The sequence below is a fragment of the Papio anubis genome, chromosome X (genome assembly GCF_008728515.1).
Source record: "Papio anubis isolate 15944 chromosome X, Panubis1.0, whole genome shotgun sequence".
NCBI classification, from domain to species: domain Eukaryota; kingdom Metazoa; phylum Chordata; class Mammalia; order Primates; family Cercopithecidae; genus Papio; species Papio anubis.
In genome coordinates this window covers 11631939-11640431 of record NC_044996.1, presented here as the reverse complement: position 1 = coordinate 11640431, position 8493 = coordinate 11631939, and positions in this window count along the sequence as shown.

The window sequence follows — 8493 nt, the reverse complement described above, 5'->3', positions numbered from 1 at the left end:
TTTATAATTGTTTTTTATTTTTGTCTTTTTCTTGTTCCTAACTTACAGACTAAGGTAACCTTAATCAAGTTAGCTTTGTGTGTTTCTTATATTATAAATAGTGATGTGCTTTTTATAATCTACAAGAGTGTTGTAAGCATAAATAAGAAAATACCGGTGAAGATCCTTAGATTCAGAAAAGAATAAAATTTTGTGCTAAGATTCAGTATGAACCTTAGAAATAATTTTTAATATTAAGCCTTTTGGAAAATATACAGGCAACAATCCAGATGAATGACTAATAAACAGAAAATCAGTCAAATAAAATTACAGCAGCAGTAGCAGGGAAAATATGTTTTTTTCTTCCCAAATAATTTATTTAAAGAAAAATTAAACTTCAAGTAGATTGAATAGCAACAGGGGATTTCAGTATAAGATGCTGAACACCAAATATTTTGGAATGGCTATTTTTTTGGCTTTCATCTATCTTTCTTTCTTTATGGAAGAGAGTACAAGAGGGGATGGGAGGTGTTTGTTTATACAGTAAAGCTATGGAATTGAGAAGAGTAATGACAAATCTTGACTACTAAATTTCTAATGTAATCTTCGCTCAAACTCCAATGCAAGAATCCCATAAGAACTGTTTATTGGTGCTGGGATGAGGAAAATCACGAGTTAAGTACTATGTTAGAAATAAAAACCAGCAAAATTTTTAAAAAGGGTAAAATCTCTTGACATCCATAAATAACAATTAGAAGACATCACTGTCAGGCTGAGGTAGAAGTCCCAAGGCTAAATGGCTATAAGAAGTGTATTTCAAGTCTGTTTTGACTTATTAAAACAGTCAAACTATTAAAAAATCCACATTTTAGCCTTGTTAAAATAATTTTAGTAAGATTTCTCTCTTTCTTGAAATATTTATCAAATGACCCATTTAAATATTGAGGCACATCTGTGTATACTGGTTAAAAATAAAAAGAGATAATGTAAAACTAGACCTGCTTATATTTAAGATACTATTGCCAGCTGCTCTTATTTCCTGAGAACAAGTTGCAGTTTCCTAGTTGTTATTTCTCAATCACCACATATATATATATATATAAAATATTTATATATATATAAAATAAATATTTATATTTATATAAAATAAAAATATTATATATATTTATATATATATATAAAATCCGATCTACCAATCTGCCTGAAAATGTCCTAGCTGTCCTTGGTTTATCAAATTTATCACAAGTATCTTGTCAGAGTGGTTAAGTATTATATTCATTCATTCTCATAAAGCTTGTGGGCTCCACACCTCAACCATACTGTAAGACTATGGGACTCTAACTTCAACTCATTTAAATTATTATATATATGTAGTAGAGAAGATATATATATATATATATGTATATGTGTGTGTGTGTGTGTATATATATATAGTAGAGAAGATAGTTTTTATTGTATTTGGCTCTCAGTTCCACTTGGGAAGCCAAGTCCCTAACACTATATACACTGTATACAGTTGACCCTCAGTATCAGTGCATTCAACCAACTGTGGACACAATGAGATTGCATCTCACGCCAGTCAGAATGGCAATTATTAAAAAGTCAAGAAACAATAGATGTTGGCAAGGTTGTGGAGAAATAGGAACGCCTTTACACTGTTGGTGGGAATGTAGATTAGTTCAAGAATTGTGGAAGACAGTGTGGAGACTCCTCAAAGACCTAGAACCAGAAATATCATTCAATCCAGTAATCCCATTACTGGGTACATACCCAAAGGAATGTAAATCATTCTATTATAAAGATATATGCACACATATGTTCACTGCAGCACTGTTCACAACATCAAAGTCATGGAACGAACCCAAATACCCATCAGTGATAGACTGGATAAAGAAAATGTGGTACGTAAACACCATGGAATACTCTGCAGCCATAAAAACAAACAAGATCATGTCCTTTGCAGGGACATGGATGGACCTGGAAGCCATTATCCTCAGCAAACTAATGCAGGAACAGAAAACCAAATGCCGCATGTTCTTACTTGTAAGTGCCAGCTGAACAATGAGAACACATGGACACAGGGAGGGGAACAACACACACTGGAGCATGTTTGGGGGTGAGGTATGGAACGTATCAGGAAGAATAGCTAATGCATGCTGGGCTTAATACTTAGGTGATGGGTTGATGGGTGCAGCAAACCACCATGGCACATCTATACCTATGTAACAAACCTGCACATGTACCCCAGAACTTAAAATATGAATTTCAAAAGATCTTCATAAAAATAACAATAGAACAATAAAAATAATACAGTATAACAACTATTTACATAGTATTTACATTATATTAGATATTACAAGTAATCTAGAGATAATTTAAAGTATACAGGAGAATGGGCATAGGTTATATACAAGTACTATGCCATTTTATGTAAGGGAATTGAACATCTTTGAATTTTGGTGTCCTGGGGGTTCTGAAACCAACTCCCCACAGATACCAAGAGAGGATTGTAATATTCACATTCCTGAAAACAACATGAGGATCTCTTCCTTTTTCATGATTTGCAAAATCAAATTTGAGAAGACCCTTATTGTTTTGGTACCTTCTTCCATTTTATTTCTTTTGCATATGTGAACTACTTCAATTTCTGGCCCTTCCAAATGATTCAGTTTCTTATTTTATAGAACATTTCCTGTTAATGTACTTTCCAAATATGCCTGGCACATGGTAAATTTTGACTCTCTATTCTGGAGGAATATCAAAAATTTGGACTGTGTCATCTCCAGAAGGACATACAAGTTGTTGACCTTGCCATGTGATGGAAGGCAGTGTTCTGATTTTCTCAATTTCCTTGAATATGTGCCATGGAAGCTTACCATTATTGCCTTCAACTATAGTTATTTCACAACATTTTATAAAACCGAGAAATTTAGTAAACTCTGAAAATGAGCGGTCAGTAAAGGGCATATTCAATCAATGCATTGTATAGTATTATTTATGATAACACAATACATTATATAGTGTTGTTTATTATAATACAATATACATTCTATAGTATTGCTTATTGTAACATAGTCTCATCTGCTTTATCACTAAACTAAGTGATCTAGGAGGCAGAGGCAGTTTCCTTCACCTTGGCACCCAAAGCCTGATGAATTATAGGCATTCAATAAAGATTTAATAAAGTGAACTTTATGGTTGAGCAGATTTTTTGTAGTCAGTCACCTCTACTAAAACTCCATATATTCTTGAAATTCTTGGAGTTCTTGGAGAACAAAAGGAAAGATAATTTTCTATTACTAGGACAGAATAAAGCATGCTCATTTGTTTTAGGTGTACATTTTGATTCTTCCAATGTGCAGCTATCAAATCAACCATTAGGATGGGGATGGCAAGGGCGAGTCGTACTGGTTTGTTTTAATTCTAGAGAGCTTGTTTCTATGTGGTTCACAATGTGATGTTGCTCACTAGAAAGTCTCAGGATTAAATTTGCCCTTTCCCAGAAAAGCTCTGAGTACAAACGTGTTTAATTCAGAATTTTCAATCAGTGATAAAGAGGACAATATGCTTCCTTTTTTAAAAAAGGTAATTACTTGAAGTGGTTAATGAGTTAAGAACAAAGAGCTGCTTGAGAGTTATGTGTAATTTAGATATTGTGTGCACTAGTATGCTAAAATGTCATTTGTTTCTCCTTTATCCATTTTCCCCTCTAGGCTAGTCTGTTCTTGCTACTAGTCTTAATAAATGATAAAATCAGAATCTCAAATGAATTGGAGATACTTTATATAATATTTAATAATGAGCTGAAAAAGAGACCCAAATATATTCACTTTTTGAGCTACAATCCAGTTAACCATCAGTCCTTGCCAGTCCTTTGTTACTACGAAAATACTATATGAAACTATTCCTTATAGAGTTACCACTGCTTACCAAACTCAACGTGTTTTACATAAGACATGCTTACCTCAGAAATTTCTCTTTTACAAAATCTGACAACCTTTCACAAATGCTTTTAAACCAAAGAGAATTTGTCAATATATTTAATTTCGTGTTTAAATTTTGGTAGTAACGTTGAGACCCTCAAACTATCATGTAAATCTTCTGTTTGCAAGACATAATTGGAGAAAAGATCAGCACAACTCTGGCCGCTCACTAAATTTTAGATTGGAAAATGGCATTTCTTTTACCTTTGTCCAGATATCCTCTTAAAGTATACAAGGAGGGGTAGGAAAGAAAGGTAAGATTCCCAGAACCATGGTACCCTCACAGGGATAGCCTGCCATATGTCATAGAGGACAGATTCTGAAGGAGAAAATCTGAATGACTTTCAACAAAATTCCTCTCCTTTCAAAGCTCAGGAAACTCACATCTCAAAACATAGGCAAAGAAATGAAAGGAATAATCATTATATGGTCCATTTGTGATTTTTTTTTTTCATTGCCCTGAGTGGCTGAATCCTGTAGTTTGGTTTTCTGGATATTTCTTCATCCATAAAGATAATAAAAATGAAATTTCATAGAATAGCTTCAGCTATAAATGGAAGTAAAATGCCCAACAACTTGAACTCTATGGGGGAAAAAAAGTTGTCTAGCGGCCATCCTTAGAATTTTTTTTTACCTTAGAATTGTTTTACTAGAGAAGGTATAAATAGAATTGAGATGATATAAGTTAGATGTCACCATTTCCAACAATGAATATTGTAAGAAAAGTCAAATAACAATGGATATAATAGGCACTATATCTGCCTGAATAGTTATTGGATGATTGAGATTGAATTAATTTACACATAATTTATCACACGAATGTGATCTTAGGTATAATTGCACCACATCTTGTCAGATCTGACTTGCTTTTCTCTAAAAACAGCATATGCTACTCTTATGACAAAATAATCTTAGATAGAAGAATGCTAGTTCTTTAAGTCATTAAGTTTCTAAAAATATACATTTCCACTAGCAAAATGATAAAATTAGTGCCCCCAACTCACCTGAAATTTTTTTGCACGTAGATTACAAACATTAAAGCTATATACACGTTGGTTCCTTTTTTCCTTTGCTTTCTCTTTTCCTGTTTGTTTCCCTAAAAAAAAAAAACCAGTGACAGGATTCAGAAAAAAAATATTTTTAACATTCTCTCCAGGGCCATTATGAGGAATTTTGTTGCAAAAATGATAATACCCACTTTTGTGGGTCTGACATGTAGAGAATGAGATTCTAAGTTATTCTGGCAAGCAAGGCAAGTAAGATTATTTTTAAAAATAGTAATGGAATCTGCAATCCTCAATTCTACAGAGATTATTGTTACAATTAACTTTTAAAAAACTAATAATATGTGAAATGAGAATAGAGAAGTAACTAAAGGATACCAGGAGGGGTAAGAACAGATGGATTTATTTTTAAATAATAGTTCTAGCTTTTGAAATAAACAAAAGATACATTGAATTAATCCAACCACTTTCTTCTACTTGCCATCCTTAGACTCAAGAAGAGAAATAATGTATGGTCTGAATTATTATTATTATTATTTTTGTATATGTGGAAGCCTTTTCTGTTTATCAATAGAAGGAAATAAAAATATTCTGCCAGAAAGACACAGTGCTAGGTGTTTGTCAAACATTATACTTGTTAATCCTCATAAACTCAGGAGGATTGAGTTTGTCCTGCCCACTTTACAGAAAGGCAATGAAAGCTCAGAGAAGTTAACTGCCTTAAATCATAGAACTACTAAATAGTGAAGCAAGAAATTAACACCAAGTTCATCTGGTTCCAAATTTCACACTCCTGAAACCCTGATAGATCTAATTTTATGTTTCCTGAATATTTACAAAACAGCAACAATTTCAAAAATTCTGTAATTAATTTTCTGAATAATTCACTGGAGATTCTAGTCTACCCTCAGTGAGCTCCCCGTGACTGGGTGTAGTCAAGCATTGAGTGTTCATCTGATAAAATACCCGTTTTGTGAGTGCTTAAACTAGAAAAACTTTAAGGTTCCTTCAAATCCTGTTTCTAATTGATAACCAAACTGTGCACCTGAAAGAGAAGAAATTCTCTGTGATGACACTTTTTCCTATACCATGATCCCTTTACATGGGACCTGAGGACAGTTTACTCATGGCAACCTTAGGTGGGTAGACATCACTCAATTTGCGTCAGAGTGGGGAATTAGCAGCTCCAAATTCAAACTGAAAAAGAAGGTAGTCAATCACAGATGCATGACACTAGCTTACACAGATGTTCTGCTTTCCTCTGACTCACTCTTTGAGGCTTGGAAAGGGATAAACTTTATTTTAATATAGCAATTGCAATACAGTCATACCATAACTCATATTTTTATATTATGCCTTTTCTGCCTTGTTTTATGCCTCCGTTTTTGACCCAACCTTTGGATTGTTCAAGAGCCTCTAAAACAAAGGAGGAGGAGCTGAGAACAAGATCAACTTTTTATTTTTAATTTTTGTGGGTACGTAGTAGGTATATACAGTTATGGGATACACCAGATGTGTTGATACAGGCATGCAATGTGAAATAAGCATATCATGGAGAATGGGGTATGCAGCCCCTCAAGCATTTGACCTTTGAGTTACAAACAATCCAATTACTCTTTAAGTTATTTAAATGTACAACTAAGTTATTATTGACTATGACCACATGTTATGCTATTAAGTAGCGGGTATCATCCATTCTTTCTAATTATTTTTCGATATTATCTCATCCCAGTTAAGATCACTTTTGGACGAAAGGTTGAAGTGTATATTTCTAAGGAAAAGTAATATTGTTATAAAAGTATCGAACAAAAGACCCTCAATATTTTTGCAAAACAATAATATTTTGCTAGCTAGGGACAACACTGTGGTTCCCAAGATAGAGTTGAACATGGTAAAAACAGAAAGATTTTTATCAACTTACTATCTCTCTGATAAAGCTTCGGTTGGTGTTATGGAACTTTTACAGCCCATAAGAGTAATTCTCACACTAGATTGTTTAGCTATTAACTTCCTATTTTTTTATTTTATGGTCTTTATTATCTTTGAGTTGTCTGAGGGCTGTTGAGCTTGTGGCTGGGCCCTAATATTTGACAGTGAGATTTCTTCGAGTTAGAGAATATATAGAAAAAAAGACACTATTTTGTCAGCATCCCTGGCTTAGCAATATTCTAAACCACATAGGTGGTTCTAGTTGGCCATAGGGATAAGTACTCATTAGGGGCCAAAGTTACAAAGATCCTGCAAAACAACATACACCTCTTTATTATTATTCTAAAAATAATAATTTCTGAGTGAAATATTATTTGAAAAATTAGCCAATGCCTTGCTGCACAGACTTTAATACATTTACAGATGATGCCTTAGTTTCTGAAAAGGACACCAGGTTACCAGCTGTACTATAAAGAAGTCTGAGGAAAATGGAAGGTCAGGTTAATTGATATAACCTAATCAAACAATCAACTAGTCTCACATTTTCCATTTCATTTGGTATCCTATTTTATAACAATTCTTTTGTCTTAACTGGAATAAGTCTAGGGATGAACACTACTGCTTTGCATGGTGTGACGGTTAATACTGAGTGTCAACCTGATTGGATTGAAGGATGCAAAGTATTGATCCTGGGTGTGTCTGTGAGGGTGTTGCCAAAGGAGATCAACATTTGAGTCAGTGGACTGGGAAAGGCAGACCCACCCTTAATCTGGAGTGGGCAACATCCTAATCGGCTGCCAGGAATATAAAAGTAGGCAGGAAAATGCTCAAAAGCGAGACTGGCTTGGCTCCTAGCTACCATCTTTCTCCCCATGCTGGATGCTTTCTGCCCTTGAGCGTCAGACTCCAAGTTCTTTTAGAGCCCGGAGTCTCGCGCTGTTGCCACCCAGGCTGGAGTGCAGTGGCGCGATGCCCGGCTCACTGCAAGCTCAGCCTCCTGGAGTTCCGCGCCATTTCCTGCCCTCAGCCTCCTGAGTGGCTGGGACTGAAGCCACGCCACCCGCTGCCGGCTAATTTTGTATTTTTAGTAGAGACAAGGGGTTTCACTGTAGTCTCGATCTCCTGGCCTTGATCCGCCCGCCTCGGCCTCCCAAAGAGATGCTGGGATTACAGGCGTGAGCCACTGCCTTTACAACTCAGACTGGCTGCCTTGCTCCTCAGCCGCAGGGCAAGCCCCTAAAGCGCCGGGGCCCTTGTAATTAAATTACCCAAGTTAAATACTTCATAATAAACTCCTATATGCTTATACACACACACGCAGCATATATATATATTAGTTCTGTCCCTCTAGAGAACCCTGACTAATACACATGGCTCCATTTGGTAATAGTGAAAGTTATTATCCCTAATAAGGAACATTTGAGACATCATCACAGATGCAGAATCAACTCAGGTATGAGAGTTGAAAGAGCAGAATGGATAGAACAAGGCTACTGTTGGCAAAGGGTAAAATCAGTTGATTCAAGAGACCTTGTCATGCAGAATTGATGTGAACTGTTTTTAATGTCATTTATTTGTTTATTCTTGTGCTGAGTATT